Consider the following 17620-nt stretch of genomic DNA (forward strand, 5'->3'; position numbering starts at 1 on the left):
AAAAGAAAAAGTTATTTGGTTTTTTTGCCGTCTGCGGGTTTTGGCCCAGCAGGACCTTGTTGACCACCTTAGCCATCGAGTTCAATTTGGCAGAGATGGTGTTCCCGTCCATGTCATGCCCGCTGACGGGGTTTAAAAAGTGCGGTTGGTGTGCACACAATATTTCGCTTATAGACCCTCACAGCTGGTGTCTCCAGTGTTTGGGTCCTGAACACCGCATTCAGATTTGTAAGCCCTACTCTTCTCTACAAAAGCGGATTAAAAACTGTATTTTACAGCAGGAGAAACTTTTCGGTGTCATCATGGAAGCAGAGATATTGCCGACACTGACTCCATCAAAGACATCGGCATCGAGGACTTCGACACCGCCAGCGCCGCCGCCATCGACACCTATGTCGCAGCACATCGTGCCCTCAGGTAAGCCGGCTAAGAAGCCATCCACTTCCCCATCAGGGACAGTGGTCACAAAGGCATGAAACCAATTCATTCTGACCAAGCGCAAGTCCCTGCAGCGACTGGTTCCGTTATCGAGAGTGCCTCAATATTGGCATCGTCCTCCCCTGACCGCGTCGCAGCACCTATAATACTGCCGATGAGGCCTCAAATACCGGTGCTTAGTCTGAGGCAAAAGCTTGATGCTTTGCTTTGGGAGGAGCTCTGGGACCAGTTTCATTTACTGCTCCTGACACTGACATCTCCAGTACAGGTCCAGTCTGAGTCTAACGTTGCCAGGATTCCCGGCACTGTCGATGCTCCACAGAATCGACTCAGCTCCAGCTCTACCGTTCTGGCACTGGAGTGCCACTCTTCCAAGCATCAATCTCCTCGACGTCATTTGTCTTCTTCCAGGCACTCTGACCGAAGTCCTGTTAAGTCAGGTAAAGTGTCTAGCAAGAGGAAGCATTCTGAGACCCCGACACCGGAACGCCACCGGTTGAAGCAAGACTCAGATTTGCTAGATGACTCCGACTCAGATCTCACTCCATCATCCACTAAGGCTGAAGAATCTCCTGCATCAAACTCTCCTAGACAATTTCCAGCTCGAGCTACTTCTCCTACCGAAAAATTGTCCTTCACCAAATTTATAAGACAGATGGGAAAGGACCTTTCGGTGCCATTGGAGGCTGTTTCTAAATACAGTAAAGAGTATCTCGAAACTCTGGATTATGACCAGACTCCATAAGAAATGCTGAAGCTCCCTTTACATGGCATTTTATGACTTACAAAAATCTTGAATCACCACTCTTGGTGCCGGTGGCTCCCAGAAAACTGGAATTACTCTACAAAGTAACTCTCTACCAGGATTTGTTAAGCCACAACTTCCCCATCAATCCCTGATGGTGGAATCTACTTTAAAGAAGTCAGCTTCAACGAATGTTTATGCGTCGGTTTCTCCAGGGAGGGAGGGCCGCACTATGGATAAGTTTGGCAGGAGACTTTATCAAAATTCCATGTTCGCCAACAGGGCTGTCAACTATAATCTCTACTTATGCATCTTCTCAAACAGTTTCCTGCTTATCAGAAGTATATTTGTGCCCACAAAGTAAAGGGATTTCAACAACTTGTCTCCACTGTACTTCAGCTGGTTGGCTTCTTAGCTGGCTTACTAAACTGAGGGACCGTGTGCCTACATCGGGTGGGAAGGCACTCGTGCATGCGCGGTGCGGGCTATCGCGTCCTTTCTGAAAGTCTTAAAGTGGCAATGCACTTTTAAAGTGGAATGTCTGACCATATGTTGGCTCAATCCAGGTTTTTCCTTTACCTAATGTTGATGCTGTTTTATTCCTGTTTGATTAGGAACACTGTCTTGGATAGTTTTTCTGCTGCTAAAATCAATCTAACTACAACAAAACCTCCCCAACCCCAAGGAAACAAACCGACAAGGGGGAGAGACAAGAGAACCCAAACCTCAACCTGAATTAACCAACAATATACATATAATGTGAAACAGGAGAACCCTCAGTAACACAGCCACCCGCTTGGGGAAGGCTGTCACCGGCTGACACTCAGAAAGAGTGTGAACTGTGAAACATCCCCGGGTTCTTCCTGTTCGTGAGAATAAATCAAGTGCACCCCCAAAAAGTGCTACGTGTGAAAAAAGATTTGAATAAATCAAAAAAACACACTAGAAACAGTTAAGGAAGCTCTTGTCTCTACTCCTTGTCAGGGGGGCCAAACAAGGAAGAAAAGTGTCCAAATCTGTCCGAATCTGAACCAAGCCAGTCAATGAGTGGAAGTACTTAGCTTCTCTGGACAATAGAACAGCCAGCCGATGTGTGACATCATCCGTCCAACGGGACTCCGTTTCGGGGGTGTACACCCCCTTCTTCAGGAACAACTGGACTGTGGTAAGACTGGTGATTCCTCCGACGTAGCTTGGAAAGTAGAAACATAGAAACATAGAAAGATGACGGCAGATAAGGGCCATAGCCCATCAAGTCTGCCCACACCATTTACCCACCCTCTTAAGTCTACTGACCCCTAAAGTACAATAATTGTACTGTCATTCTACTGACCCGCCAATTCAAGTCCTAGTGACCCTATCCCTTGGCATGACCTCGTAGGGATCCCACATAGGTATCCCATTTGTTCTTGAAGTCTGGGATGCTGCGTGCCTCGACCACCTGCACTGGAAGCTTGTTCCAATGCTCAATCACTCTCTCCGTGAAGAAGTACTTCCTGGCGTCTCCACGAAACTTCCCTCCCTTGAGTTTGAGCGGATGTCCTCTTGTGGTCGAGGGTCCCTTGAGAAGAAAGATATCCTCTTCCACCTCGACCCGTCCCGTGATGTACTTAAAAGTCTCAATCATGTCTCCCCTCTCCCTACGCTCTTCGAGAGTGTAGAGCTGCAATTTGCTCAATCTTTCTTCGTACGGGAGACCCTTTAGCCCCGAGACCAACCTGGTGGCCATCCGCTGAACCGATTCAATTCTGAGCACATCCTTACGGTAATGTGGCCTCCAGAATTGCACACAGTATTCCAGATGAGGTCTCACCATGGCTCTGTACAATGGCATCATGACTTCAGGTTTCCTGTTGACGAAGCTTCTCTTGATACAACCTATCATCTGCCGTGCTTTAGATGAAGCCTTCTCCACCTGAGTGGCTGCCTTCATGTCAGCACTGATGATCACTCCCAAGTCTCGTTCTTCTGTAGTCCTTGTTAAAGTTTCTCCATTCAGGGTGTAGGTTCTGCAAGGATTTCTGTTACCGAGATGCATGACCTTACATTTCTTGGCGTTGAAGCCAAGCTGCCAGATCAAGGACCATTTTTCTAAAGTACGCAGGTCTTGCTCCATAGCATCCTGTAGATTATAGCCGTTTACTATATTGCATAGTTTGGCGTCATCAGCGAATAAGGTTACCTTGCCTTGAAGCCCTTGAGTTAGATCCCCAATGAATATGTTGAAGAGGAGTGGGCCCAGGACTGAACCCTGTGGCACTCCGCTAGTCACCTCTGACATTTTAGAGAAGGTATCGTTAACCACCACCCTCTGAAGTCTGCCACTAAGCCAATCTTTAACCCATGCAGTTAGAGTCTCTCCTAATCCCATCGATTTCATCTTGTTCAGCAGCCTGTGGTGTGGGACGCTGTCAAACGCTTTGCTGAAGTCCAGGTACACGACGTCCAAGGACTCTCCTGAGTCCAGTCTTCTTGTTACCCAGTCAAAGAAGCTGATTAGATTGGACTGGCATGACCTACCCTTGGTGAATCCATGTTGGCTGGGATCCCGGAGATTTCCCTCGTTCAGGATAGTATCTAATTTATATTTAACTAGTGTTTCCATGAGTTTACACACTATTGAGGTGAGGCTTACCGGTCTATAGTTCGCAGCCTCAGCCTTGCAACCCTTTTTATGTAGAGGAACGACATTGGCTGTTTTCCAGTCCCAACGGAACTATCCCCGTACTTAGTGAGAGATTGAATAGCATTGTCAACGGTTCCGCCAGAACATCTCTCAATTCTCTGAGCACTCTTGGGTGTAAATTGTCCGGACCCATGGCCTTGTTTACCTTTAGCTTTGCCAGTTCGTTGTAGACGTCCCCAGGTGTGAATTCAAAATTCTGAAACGGGTCATCCATGTCTTGTTTTATCATCAACTGTGGTCCGTGTCCCGGTGCTTCGCGGGTGAAGACTGAGCAGAAATATTCATTTAGTAGTTCTGCTTTTTCTGAATCTGCCATCGCGTAGTTTCCGTCCGATTGTCTAAGGCGTACTATACCGTCTGTGTTCCTTTTCCTGTCACTGATATACCTAAAGAAGGATTTGTCCCCTTTTTTAATGTTTTTTGCCAGAGTTTCTTCCACTCGAAGTTTGGCCTCCCTAACTGCTCTTTTGACCGCCACAGATCTGGTCTTATATTCTACTTTAGTTTCTTTTCTCTGCGTACGTTTGTAGGAAAGAAATGCTTTTTTTTTCTCCTTAATGAGGTGCGAGATCTCTTCAGTGAACCATTGGGGTTTGTTGTTTCTTTGTCTTTTATCTACTGATTTTATGTAGCGATTAGTTGCTTCGTGTATAGATGATTTCAGGTACGACCACATAGTTTCCACATTGCCGGTCTCTGCTTGGTCCTGCAGCGTCTGATGAACGAAATCTCCCATGCGTGCGAAGTCGGTGTCCCGGAATTTGAGCACCTTTGTTTTTGTAATTGATTTAGGGGATCCTTTCCCAAGGTTGAACCATACCATGTTATGGTCGCTGGAGGCTAGCGTATCTCCTACCGCGACCTCTGAGACGCTTTCCCCGTTGGTGAGTACCAGGTCTAGGATCGCCTGGGCCCTAGTGGGCTCCGTTACCATTTGTCTGAGATGTACTCCTTTTATGGAGGTCAAAAGCCTCCTGCTGCTGCTGGTTGTTGCTGAAAATGTGTTCCAGTCTGCATCTGGCATGTTGAAGTCTCCTAGCAGTACAGTGTCGCCCCGTAGAGTTATATTCTCTATGTCTTCAATTAATTCTGCGTCCATGTCTTCCGGTTGTCTTGGAGGTCTGTATACGACACCAAGATACAGGCATTTTTTGCCACCTCTTGCCAGGTTTATCCAGAGGGACTCCCCGGTATACTTGACATCAGTGATCCTGGTGGTTTTGATGCCCTCTTTAATGTATAGTGCTACCCCTCCACCTAACCTGCCCTTCCTGTCCTGACGAAGTAGATTGTACCCCGGTATAGCCATATCCCACCCATGTGCGTCCATGAACCAAGTCTCGGATATTGCCACCACGTCCAGGTTGGCATCCCTAATTTCAGTTTCCAGTTCTAGAATTTTATTGCCTAAACTGTGTGCATTAACATACATGGCCCTCCACCCTTTGCGTTTGTTGAGTCCCTGTAAGGCTATTCCTGACTGAGTCTGTGTGGCTCCTAGAGAATTGTTTGCAAATTGTGTCCTTACCTCGGAAATAGAGTGTCGATTCGTCCCATCAGAATAGTTCCTTTCCACACCAGTATATGAGTGGGTCCCCTCCCCCAACTTACCTAGTTTAAAGCCCTGTGAAGCAGGCGGGCTAGTCGGTGTCCGACCTCTGCTGGTCAAATGAAGTCCGTCTGGTCCCTGTAGTCCCTGCAGTGCCTCTCTATGATCCAGGAATCCGAAGTTCATATCTCGACACCATCCTCGTAGCCATTCGTTCGTTCTCCGGATGCATTCATCTCTGGCTCTTCCCTTGCCTCTAACTGGTAGGATTGATGAGAAGACCACCTGCGCACTTGTCTGCTTCAGCCTCTCACCCAAGGCTCCGAAGTCTCTGGTGATGGTCTCCGGGGTGTTCCTGGCAGTGTCATTCGTACCTATATGGATAAGAAGCATAGGAAAATGGTCATGAGGTGTAAGTAGTTTACCCAGGCTGGAGGTGACATCCCGTATTTTGGCTCCAGGCAGACAGCAAACCTCTCTTGAGTGTGCATCCGGTCTGCAGATTGGTCCCTCGGTGCCCCTCAGCATGGAGTCCCCAATGACTATAACTCTGCGCTTCTTCCCGCTGTGGAGGGGGAAATCGGTCAGCAGATGGGGTTGCGTGTTGGGCCTGCTCCTGTTCTTCGAGTTCTTCGTGCTGGGCCTGCTCCTGTACCTTGTCGGCAGCTTCTTCCTGAAGAATCTGGAATCTATTCTTCAGGACGAGTTGAGGGGTTGATGTAGGGTTGGCCTGTTGGGAAGAAAAAGAAGAGGATGAAGAAAATGAAAGAGGGGGGGGGGGATCTTCTATGTTTACCTGTGGAAGAGGTTACCAACTGCCAGGTGTCATTGCCGCCAGCCATTTCCTGTATCCCAAATGTTGGTTTCAAAGCTGATGATTTGGGCGTCTCGAGAATGGACTTGTCGTGGGTCTGCTCTGTAATTTGGGACAACTCCTGAACGACTCCGTCGATGTAGGCTTCATCCTCTCGGATGCTTCTCAGGCGAACCACCTCCTCCCTGAGACTCCACAGTTCCTGCATGAGGGCTCCATCCAGCTGAGCAGCCTCCTCTGTCTGCGTGGAGACTGTAGTGTAGTGCCAGGGGGTGGATTCGGTCTGCACGGAGACCTCTGTCCACCGTCCTGAGTCCTCCTCCCTGGCACTTAACGGAGGAGAACGCCTCCAATTTAAACTGCAGCCGCTAATGTTCACGACAATACCTCAAACATCAATATATACCTAGAGGTCTACGGATACAGAAGGTTCCAGGAATGTTTACTGATAGGGAACCGTTTCTTTGCAAATGGGCATCTATTTTAAACAAATGTTCCGTAGATTTGATGATGCTCATAATAGATACGATCCAAGAAGTTACCCAGGAGGTCACCACTCAGGCAGACATAGTTCACGAAGAAATTCGTAAAGAACCAGATAAATTTCAGGCATTTCAAGATAGTTTACCTATTATTCATCAATCATTAGATCAGTTTAGGACAAAAACCCGTACATCCCAAATCAAAAAATTTCATCGAGACACCGATGATTATAAGAAAGGAAATATTTATTCATGGTTAACATTTAAAGACAAAGACACCGAGCACACTACTGCTCCGACCCATTCTTTTACTGATTTGGATTCGGGCTCCAGTAGTGGTACGGAAGACCTTAGACTTAGATCAAAGTCTCCGGTTTTTTTACCTCGGGGAGGAAGGGGCAGACAACGGAGGCAAAGGGGAAACCGCCTTACCAGCAGGGGACCCAACAGAGCACAACATTCCGACCTGAACCAGTCGTCTCGACCACAGACGAGGTCATTGGGTCCGGCCAATCAATGGCAGACATAGTTCACGAAGAAATTCGTAAAGAATCAGATACATTTCAGGCATTTCAAGATAGTTTACCTATTATTCATCAATCATTAGATCAGTTTAGGACAAAAACCCGTACATCCAAAATCAAAAAATTTCATCGAGACACCGATGATTATAAGAAAGGAAATATTTATTCATGGTTAACATTTAACAACATAGCACAACATTCTGACCTGAACCAGTCGTCTCGACCACAGACGAGGTCATTGGGTCCGGCCAATCAATAGTGTATAATTTGTCTGGGGTTTCCCTATCCCCTGACCAATTAGGGGTTTTAAATAAGGGACTTTCTTTTGTTCCATCATGTCGCTATGACCCCTTTACTACTCGCAGCAATATCGAACGTTTTATAAGATCTCTTCAGATTAGACTGTTTTTTTATAAACAGCCACACACCACGGATCAGTCTATCTTAAGAGCCCCTTCCAAGTGGGTCCCTCCAGGCCCATTAGACCCGGCCTTGCATACTTTTCGTGAATTAATTCTGAAAGACTTAGATAATCTGGAAAAATCTTTCAGCAACACACGCAGTTATTCTAATCTTACTAAACGTAAACGGGCTGCCCTCATGTCTCTTAGTCATGACGACCGGTGTGTGATCAAGTCTGCCGATAAAGGTGGTTCGATCGTCATTCTGAATGACCAACAATACGTCATAGAAGTTAACAAACATTTATCAGACACTCGATTTTATTCCATGCTTTCGGGTGACCCTACAGATTCTCTCATTTCTACTATCGCTCATATGGTAGATAAAGCATATGAAGAAGGCCAACTTACCAAGGCGGAAACTAAATTTCTTAAATCAACATCTCCCCGCCGCCCCACTTTTTATATCGTCCCTAAGGTCCATAAGAAGGTTTGTCCTCCACCAGGTAGACCCATCGTGTCCCTTCGGGGCACGGTTCTGGAGCCCCTATCCAAATTCATAGATTGGTTCCTTAAACCGTTAGTTGCTCGTGCACCATCTTATCTTAAAGATACTACACACTTTTTAACATGTATTTCTCATGTAACAGATATTTAAGATTCTCACATATTGGTTACCATGGATCTAGAGTCCCTTTATTCCAATATACCCCAGTCAGCTGCTCTAGAACTTATTTCTAGAATATTCATGCAGGACGTTCATCATGATAGGATTAGGGCAGATTTTCTCATTCAGCTAACACAATTAGTACTGAATCATAATTATTTTCAGTTTGACCAGCAATTTTTTCTTCAGACGCATGGGGTTGCAATGGGTACTGCAGCTGCCCCCAGTATTGCCAATTTATATGTTTCACGGTTTGAGGAACGGTACTTATATTCCTCAGCTTGGTATACATACATCAAAGTATGGTACAGGTTTATAGATGATGTTTTTTGTATCTGGACGGGACCTGCAGAATTATTACCTCACTTTGTAGACTGGTTGAATTCATTGGACTCCAATTTGAGATTCACTATGGAGTCCAATTTATCCCATATATCCTTTTTGGATGTACGGGTTTCAAAGTCAGAGCACATTTTAACCACTACAGTGTATAGAAAACCTGTTGAAGTTAACAACTATCTCAGCTACACTAGTTGTCATCCTACAAAATTAAAACAGTCTTTACCGGTTAGCCAGTTTCTCCGTGTCCGCAGGATATGTTCTGATATTAAAGAGTTCCGCTTCCAAGCGAGGAAACTTTACGCCAGGTTTAAGGAGAGAGGTTATCCTCATAATGTTCTTCAGAATGCTTATAATAGGGCCCTTTTTGCCAATAGGGAACTCCTTTTATCGGCGACTCCTACACAAGATGTGGATGGCACCACTTGTATTTTGACTTTCTCTAATCATGCTGCCTGTGTCGCTCAGAGCATCCGGAAACATTGGTCCATTCTACAGCTACACCCGGTTTTTCAGGACTTTCCCCGCATAGCGTATTCTCGGGCAAAAAATTTGGGAGACTACCTGGTCCATTCTAGATATAGTAAGAACAGGGGTCTTGTTATGCGGGAAGGCTGTCATTCCAGATGCAGCGACACTTGTGATATCTGTCATACTACTATTCAGGGTAATCAGTGGCAACATCCTAAAACTGGCAGATTATACACTTTGAAGTCAGATACCACTTGTAAATCCATGTGGGCTGTTTATGTCATCATATGCCCTTGCACCATGATCTATGTAGGTCGCACACAGAGAACTGTCAGAACCCGCTTAATAGAACATCGGTCACGGATCAACACCCAGTCATTGAGCTCTCCTATGGTTCCCCATTGTATTCATCATATTTATCAATGACCTGGAAAAGGAGGCAAAGTGCGAGGTTATAAAATTTGCAGACGATACCAAACTGTGCGGCAGAGTTAGCTCCAGGGAGGAGTGTGAGGACCTGCAAAGGGACCTAGACAAGCTGGAAGACTGGGCGAACAAATGGCAAATGCGCTTTAACGTGGAAAAATGCAAGGTCATGCATATAGGGAAAAAGAACCCGTTGTTCAACTACAAATTGGGGGGGCATTGTTGGGAGACAGCAGTCTTGAGAGAGACTTGGGTGTGATGGTGGATGCATCACTGAAGCCATCTGCACAGTGCGCAGCGGCCTCAAAAAAAGCCAACAGGATGCTGGGCATCATAAAAAGGGGCATAACAACCAGGACGAGGGAAGTCATCATGCCACTGTATCGAGCGATGGTGCGTCCGCATCTGGAATATTGCGTTCAATATTGGTCGCCGTACCTCAAGAAGGACATGGCGGTACTCGAGAGAGTCCAAAGGAGAGCAACGAAACTGGTAAGAGGGCTGGAACACTGCCCATATGCCGAGAGGTTGGATAGGCTGGGGCTCTTCTCTCTGGAAAAAAGGAGGCTCAGGGGTGATATGATAGAGACCTTCAAGATCATGAGGGGCATAGAGAGGGTGGATAGGGACAGATTCTTCAGGCTGAAGGGGACAACAGGTACGAGGGGGGCATTCGGAGAAACTGAAGGGAGATAGGTTCAAAACGAATGCAAGAAAGTTTTTTTTCACCCAGAGGGTCGTGGACACTTGGAATGCGCTACCGGAGGAAGTGATTAGGCAGAGTACGGTACAGGGATTCAAACAGAGACTGGACGGATTCCTGAAGGATAAAAGGATCGTGGGATACTGAGAAAGCTAACCAGAAAATAAATATAGAATCCCAACCAGGTCGTGCATGTGCAAGACCGGAGGGCTAGGACTTTGATGGGAAGATAGGACTCAATAGGAAACCAAGGTGGCATGGGGGCCCCTTCTGGTGATTTAGACAGGTCATGACCTGTTTGGGCCGCCGCGGGAGCGGGACTGCTGGGCAGGATGGACCTGTGGTCTGACCCAGCGGAGGCACTGCTTATGTTCTTATGTTCTTATTCAATACGGTCATACTTTTCGAGATCTACGCTGGTTCATCATTGAACACTTGTTTGCCGATTATCAGGGAAACAAAGTTAAGTGGTTACAAAGAAGAGAACAATATTGGATATTTGAACTTCAGACCCTAATCCCCAATGGACATAATGACTATATTGAATGGCAACTTACGTATTAGTTTTCCATTTTGTGAACTTAGCCTTGGATTAATTTTCTTTTTTGTAAATACAGTCCTAAATTGTATCTTTTTGGGGCTTGAATTTGCTGACATATCGCATCCATACTTTTTTATTTTACTTTTTTTTTTTTGTTTAGGGAATTACACTCATTCCCTTAAGAAGTTGGTCATCTGATTTTTCTATCCAATAACATTAGCGGCTGCAGTTTAAATCGGAGGCGTTCTCCTCCGTTAAGTGCCATTTTCTGCCTTACTTTCCAAGCTACGTCGGAGGAATCACCAGTCTTACCACAGTCCAGTTGTTCCTGAAGAAGGGGGTGTACACCCCCGAAACGGAGTCCCGTTGGACGGATGATGTCACACATCGGCTGGCTGTTCTATTGTCCAGAGAAGCTAAGTACTTCCACTCATTGACTGGCTTGGTTCAGATTCGGACAGATTTGGACACTTTTCTTCCTTGTTTGGCCCCCCTGACAAGGAGTAGAGACAAGAGCTTCCTTAACTGTTTCTAGTGTGTTTTTTTGATTTATTCAAATCTTTTTTCACACGTAGCACTTTTTGGGGGTGCACTTGATTTATTCTCACGAACAGAAAGAACCCGGGGATGTTTCACAGTTCACACTCTTTCTGAGTGTCAGCCGGTGACAGCCTTCCCCAAGCGGGTGGCTGTGTTACTGAGGGTTCTCCTGTTTCACATTATATGTATATTGTTGGTTAATTCAGGTTGAGGTTTGGGTTCTCTTGTCTCTCCCCCTTGTCGGTTTGTTTCCTTGGGGTTGGGGAGGTTTTGTTGTAGTTATATATTTTTCCTCCCTATATTTTTTGGGTTTCATTTTGCGTTCGCTAAAATCAATCTAACATAGGATATTTTGCTATTAGTAAAATCTTTAAAATATTAAAATCACCTAAAACAATACAGTTTAATTATAACAATTTTAAGATAAACTCAGCAATTTTACACCACAAATCAATAGTTATTGCTAGTTTGCAATATAATAAAAAATGCCAAGCCTTTGAAGATTGTGTCCTTAAATGATATACTGTCCAGCATAACACATCTCACCTGTACCAGCTCCAAATACTTGGCATGATAAAATCTACTCTCCCCCTCCTCCCCCATTTTTCCTTTTTGAGGTACAGACCAATATTGGTATCCTTTGGGGCACAAAAATGCATACCTCCCTCACCTAACCTGTTTCAGGTAATAACAGACCTTCAAGCTGCTTATCCTTTAATGCAAATGACCTTTTTTGTGCATTTACCATATCAGCAAGCCAGAATTATGTTCCTAGAAGGATTTAGAAGTCTTTGTTGTATTGTGCAGCTTGTTTGGAGTGGTTGTGTGATGCATTTGGCCTGCTATGTGCACTACTGAAAAAGTGTGCACTGGATGACACTGTGACATGTACTTAAGTATGCAGCTTAGGAGTGCTGCCCAACACTCTCCTGCCATAGTTGATGCACTCCCTAGCAAAAAGTATATGAGGTGCTGGTATGTGAAATAAAGTAACTGCAACCTTCTTGTAAAATCCCACTTTATTCTGAGACCAGTGGGTTATTTCCCTCTACTTGCTAGAAATTGATAGGAAGCCTTAGAATTTCAGAAACTTAAACCCCTCTCCCAACATACCTCATCACTGTGCCAGTATCCAGCTCCTCAGTCTTGCCTATCTTTTCTGCTTGTGTTTTATTTCGCTTTCTGGCTCGTCCGCCGTATGAGCCTCTGGAGCAGGCATCTCTGATAGATCTCTTGATCAAGGCGGTCTTCCTGGTGGCTATTACTTCAGCCTGCAGGGTCTCAGAACTCCAGGCCCTTTCCTGCAGGGATCTCTTTGTGCGTATTACAGTTTCTGTTGTGATGTTGCATACTGTCCCTTCTTTCCTCCCAAAAGTGGTTTCTGCTTTCCATGTGAATCAGGAAGTTTGGCTTCCTGCTTTTGCTTCCTTGGGTTGAGGGAGCAGGACCGGGTATTACAGTCCTTGGACGTGTGCACTTCTTTTGCGATATATGGAGGTCACCAACAAATTTTGCCTGACAACCTGTTTGTTCTGGCAAGTCCTGCCCGCAAATGTAGGCTGGCTTCAAAGTCTACCATTTCTAGGTGGATTCGCATGGCCGTTTTTGTGGCTTACATGGTGGCCGGAAAGAAGCCCCCCCCCCTTGCGGTGTGGGCTCACTCAACCAGAAGTGTTTCGTCTTCTTGGACAGAGTTGGCGGCTGTTTCTGTGGACGAGATTTGAAGGGTCACTACCTGGTCTTCTTTACATTCTTTCACCAAGTTCTACAGGATTGATGTGGCAGCCAAACAGGATGCTGCTTTTGGTGCCTTTTTTGGCAGTGGGCTCATCAGTCCCACCCTGAATTTTCAGGACTACTCAGTTACGTCCCACTGGCCCCTGAATAAAGTGGGATTGTACAAGAACGAAAGATTAGATTCTTAGTTCTTATCTTTGCTAATCTTCTTTTTTGTAAATTCATACTTTATTCTGGGAACTCGCCCCATTCTTTGGTGATTTACCGATTGTCTACTTTTACAAGTACTGGTAAGCTGGATTTCTGTTTTCTGACCAGCCTTTATAAGAGTGTCATCTGAATGGCTTTAGAACTTAGTTGGGGAGGGGGGTCCCTGGTTCAGGTGCCCCTTCTGATAATGCAGACTGTGTCTCCCTTTAGTACTGCTTTGTCATTCGGGTTTATACTGGAACGAGGATGCTGGCACACAACGTCCAGAACGGCATAGACATTGCTTTAAAATGAGGAGAAGGGGAAAGCCGATAGTCGATCTGACATCGACACATCGGACAAGAGTATAAAACAAGGATACTGAGTCGGGAACATGTAAAAGAGGGCTTGAGACTGAGTGGGAATTTTTGGAAAAGGACCCAAAGATGCAATACAAGGGCCCAAGGAACAAACGAAACTAAAAAGCAGGAAGAAGAGAGAACAGCAGGAGCCAGAGGGACATCCAAAAATGGGGAAGCAGGCTGAGGACGAGATAGACACGCCACAGGAGGAGGATGAGGACGAAACAGACATACCACAGGAGGAGGATGAACGAAACGAGGCTCGGGGACTGGCAGCCCATGAGGGGGTCGGCAGGAGCACCAAACCACGAGGAAAACCAACAGGGAAGGTAAACAACCGGGACTTAAATTGCCTATAGAAACATGGTGGTCCGAGGACAACAATTGGGATGTGGTCATACCAGGGTACAAGCTCTATAGGAGAGACAGGACATACAAGAAGGGTGGAGGAATAGTGCTATATATAAAGGACTCCATTCCTTCAACCAGGATGGAAACAACAGTAAGGGTGGACGGCTTGGAATCACTATGGGTTAAGCTACCAGGAGGAAATGGAGCAGACATAAAATTGGGACTGTACTATCGCCCGCCAGGACAATCAGAAGCAAATGACCAGGACCTGGAGGCTGAATTGAGGCAGGTATGCAAAAGCGGAAGTGTGGTGGTGATGGGGGATTTCAGCTACCCTGGAATAGACTGGAGTATTGGACACTCAAACTGCACGAGGGAAACAAAATTCCTGGAGGCTATGAGGGACTGTTTCATGGAACAACTGGTCATGGAACCAACACGAGGAGATACCACTCTCGACCTAATCCTCAACGGACTAGGGGGACCCGCAAAAGAGGTGGTAGTACTAGCGCCACTAGGAAACAGCGATCATAACATGATCCAGTGCAAGCTAGCAATAGGAACATCAAAGGTGAAAAGAACCACGACGACAGCACTCAATTTCAGAAAAGGGAATTACGAGGCCATGAAGAAAATGGTGGGAAAGAAACTCAGCAGCAGCTCAGAGAAGATGGAGACCGTAGAAAAAGCCTGGTCCCTACTCAAGGACACGGTACACAAAGCACAGAACCTGTACGTCCCCAGGTTTAGGAAAGGGTGCAAAAAGAATCGAACAAAAAACCCGGTGTGGATAACAAATGCAGTGAAAAAGGCGATAAGGGATAAGAAAACATTGTTCAGAAAATGGAAAAAGGATCAAACCAAGGACAACCAGAAGGAGCACAAAAGACACCAAAAGGAATGTCACCGAGTGATTAGGAAAGCAAAAAGAGAATATGAAGAGAGACTGGCGGGGGAAGCAAGAAACTTCAAACCATACTTCAGGTACGTGAAGGGGAAGCAATCGGCCAGGGAGGAAGTGGGACCATTGGAGTGGAGAAGGGAGTGGTAAAGGAGGAAAAAGAGATAGCTGACAGGTTAAACAAGTTCTTCTCGTCAGTCTTCACGAGAGAGGACACATCCAATATTCCAGAACCCGAGGAGATAATAAGTGGGGATCAGGATGAAAAGCTGGTCCAACTAGAGGTAAGCCAAGAGGATGGTCCTCCGACAGATAGACAGACTGAAGAGTGACAAATCACCAGGTCTGGACGGCATCCACCCAAGGATACTAAAAGAACTGAGAAACGAAATAGCGGATAAACTTCGCCAAATATGTAACCTATCCTTAAAAACTGGGGAGATCTCGGAGGACTGGAAAATAGCAAATGTCACGCCCATCTTTAAGAAGGGATCAAGGGGTAACCCGGGAAACTACAGGCCAGTGAGCTTGACCTCGGTTCCGGGAAAGATGATGGAAGCACTGGTTAAGGACAGCATCTGCGAACACATAGAAAACAATGGACAGCTGAAGGCGAGCCAGCACGGCTTCTGCAAGGGAAGGTCGTGCCTCACAAACTTACTGTACTTCTTTTGAGGGAATAAACAGCCAGATGGATAAAGGGGAATCCATAGACATCATTTACCTTGACTTCCAAAAAGCCTTCGACAAGGTACCCTTCGAATGGCTGCTTAAGAAGCTGTGGAACCATGGGGTGCAAGGGATGTCCACCGATGGATCAAATACTGGCTGGCAGGCAGGCAGGAAACAGAGGGTTGGAGTAAAGGGCCATTACTCAGACTGCAATGGATCATGAGCGGAGTTTCTACAGGGGTCGGTGCTGGGACCGCTCCTGTTCAATATATTTATTAACGACCTGGAGGCAGGAACTAAATGTGAGGTTATTAAATTAGCGGATGACACCAAACTCTGCAGCAGGTTAGAACCGCGGAAGACTGCGAAGAGACCTGCAAAGGGACCTAATGAAGCTGGAAGAGTGGGCAAAAAAGTGCAAATGAGCTTTAAACATAAGAGAAATGCAAGGTCATGCATGTAGGGAAAAAGAACATGATGTTCAGCTACAAAATGGGGGGGATCATTGCTAGGGGTAAGTAACCTTGACAGAGACCTGGGGGTGATGGTGGACACAATATTGAAAGCATCAGCATAGTGTGTGACAGCCTCAAAGAAAGCGAACAGAATGTTGGGTATCATTAAAAAGGGTATCACGACCAGGACGAAGGAAGACATCATGCTGCTGTATCATGCAATGGTGCGCCCACATCTAGAGTACTGTGTCCAGTACTGGTCGCCGTACCTCAAGAAGGACATGGCAGTACTTGAGGGAGTTCAGAGAAGAGCGACTAAACTGATAAAAGGTATGGAAAACTTTTCATACGCTGACAGGTTGGAAATACTGGGGCTATTCTCCCTGGAAAAGCGGAGACTTAGAGGAGACATGATAGAAACCTTCAAAATCCTGAAGGGCATAGAGAAGGTAGACAGGGACAGATTCTTCAGACTGTGGGGAACCACAAGTACAAGGGGGCACTCGGATAAATTGAAAGGGGACAGGTTTAGAACAAACGCTAGGAAGTTCTTTTTTACCCAGAGGGTGGTGGACACATGGAACGCGCTTCCAGAGGTTGTGATAGGCCAGAGCACGCTACAGGGGTTCAAGGAAGGTTTAGATAGGTTCCTAAAGGATAAGGGGATTGAGGGGTACAGATAGAAGTAGAGGTAGGTTATAGGAATAGTCAGGGACCACTTCCACAGGTCATAGGCCTGATGGGCCGCCGCGGGAGCGGACCGCTGGGCGCGATTCACCTCTGGTCTGACCCAGTGGAGGCAACTTCTTATGTTCTTATGTACTGTTTAATGACCTGTTTTTTTCCTTTTTCATTGTTGCTGTTTTACATTTGTTGATAATGAGCAGAATTGATTTACTTGTTGGGGAGTTCTCCCTGTTCTCCTCTTTTGTTGTTGTCCTCTACAGATGTTCCTAGCTGCTTTTATACTGATATACTGACTGAGGAGCTAGATACTGACACAGTGATGAGGTATGAGGGGGAGGAGTTTAAGTCTCTGAAATTCTGAGGCTTCCTACAAAGTCCTGGTAGGTAGAGAGAAATAACCCACTGGTTGCAGTGGAATGTCTGACCATATGTTGGCTCCATTCAGGTTTTTCCTATACCTTATGTTGATGCTTCTTTATTTTTGTTTAATTAAGAACACTGTCTTGAGTAGTTTATTTGCTTTTGTCTTGTAGACTCTTCAGACATAGTCCAACCACATTTACAGAAGGACACTATATATAACTACTAGTTCAATGTTGTTTCCTTCTTTATTGTTTCCTTCTTTATAGCAACCCTCTTTGTACCATAGAAAACCAGAGTTAACGTTTTGAAATCTTAAAAGAAGTTGCAACTAGTGTTTTTATTCACCCCCTCCTCCTAGGAGTTTCCCTTTGCATGTTGGAGCTTTCAATTTAGTTGGAAATATCTGTTGGCAGCAAAGTCAGGAGCCTTCATTTCAAGTTACCTGGGATTTTTGCCTTGTTTTTGATAGTTCAGCTAGATGGGGGTATTATAAATGATGGCCCTTAGCCAGGAGTGACAGTACGTACTAGGCACTTTATATATTCAGTCTAGAAGGTGGATATCACTTTGAAGATGA

At 45.7% G+C, this 17620-nt stretch overlaps 1 protein-coding gene across 1 annotated transcript in view; it reads left to right on the plus strand.

Moving 5' to 3' along the window:
- The window catches only part of WNK1 (WNK lysine deficient protein kinase 1), a 538182-nt gene that overhangs the window by 174975 nt on the left and 345587 nt on the right, over positions 1-17620 (plus strand).

This window comes from Geotrypetes seraphini, chromosome 7, assembly GCF_902459505.1.
Source record: "Geotrypetes seraphini chromosome 7, aGeoSer1.1, whole genome shotgun sequence".
Lineage (NCBI taxonomy): Eukaryota > Metazoa > Chordata > Amphibia > Gymnophiona > Dermophiidae > Geotrypetes > Geotrypetes seraphini.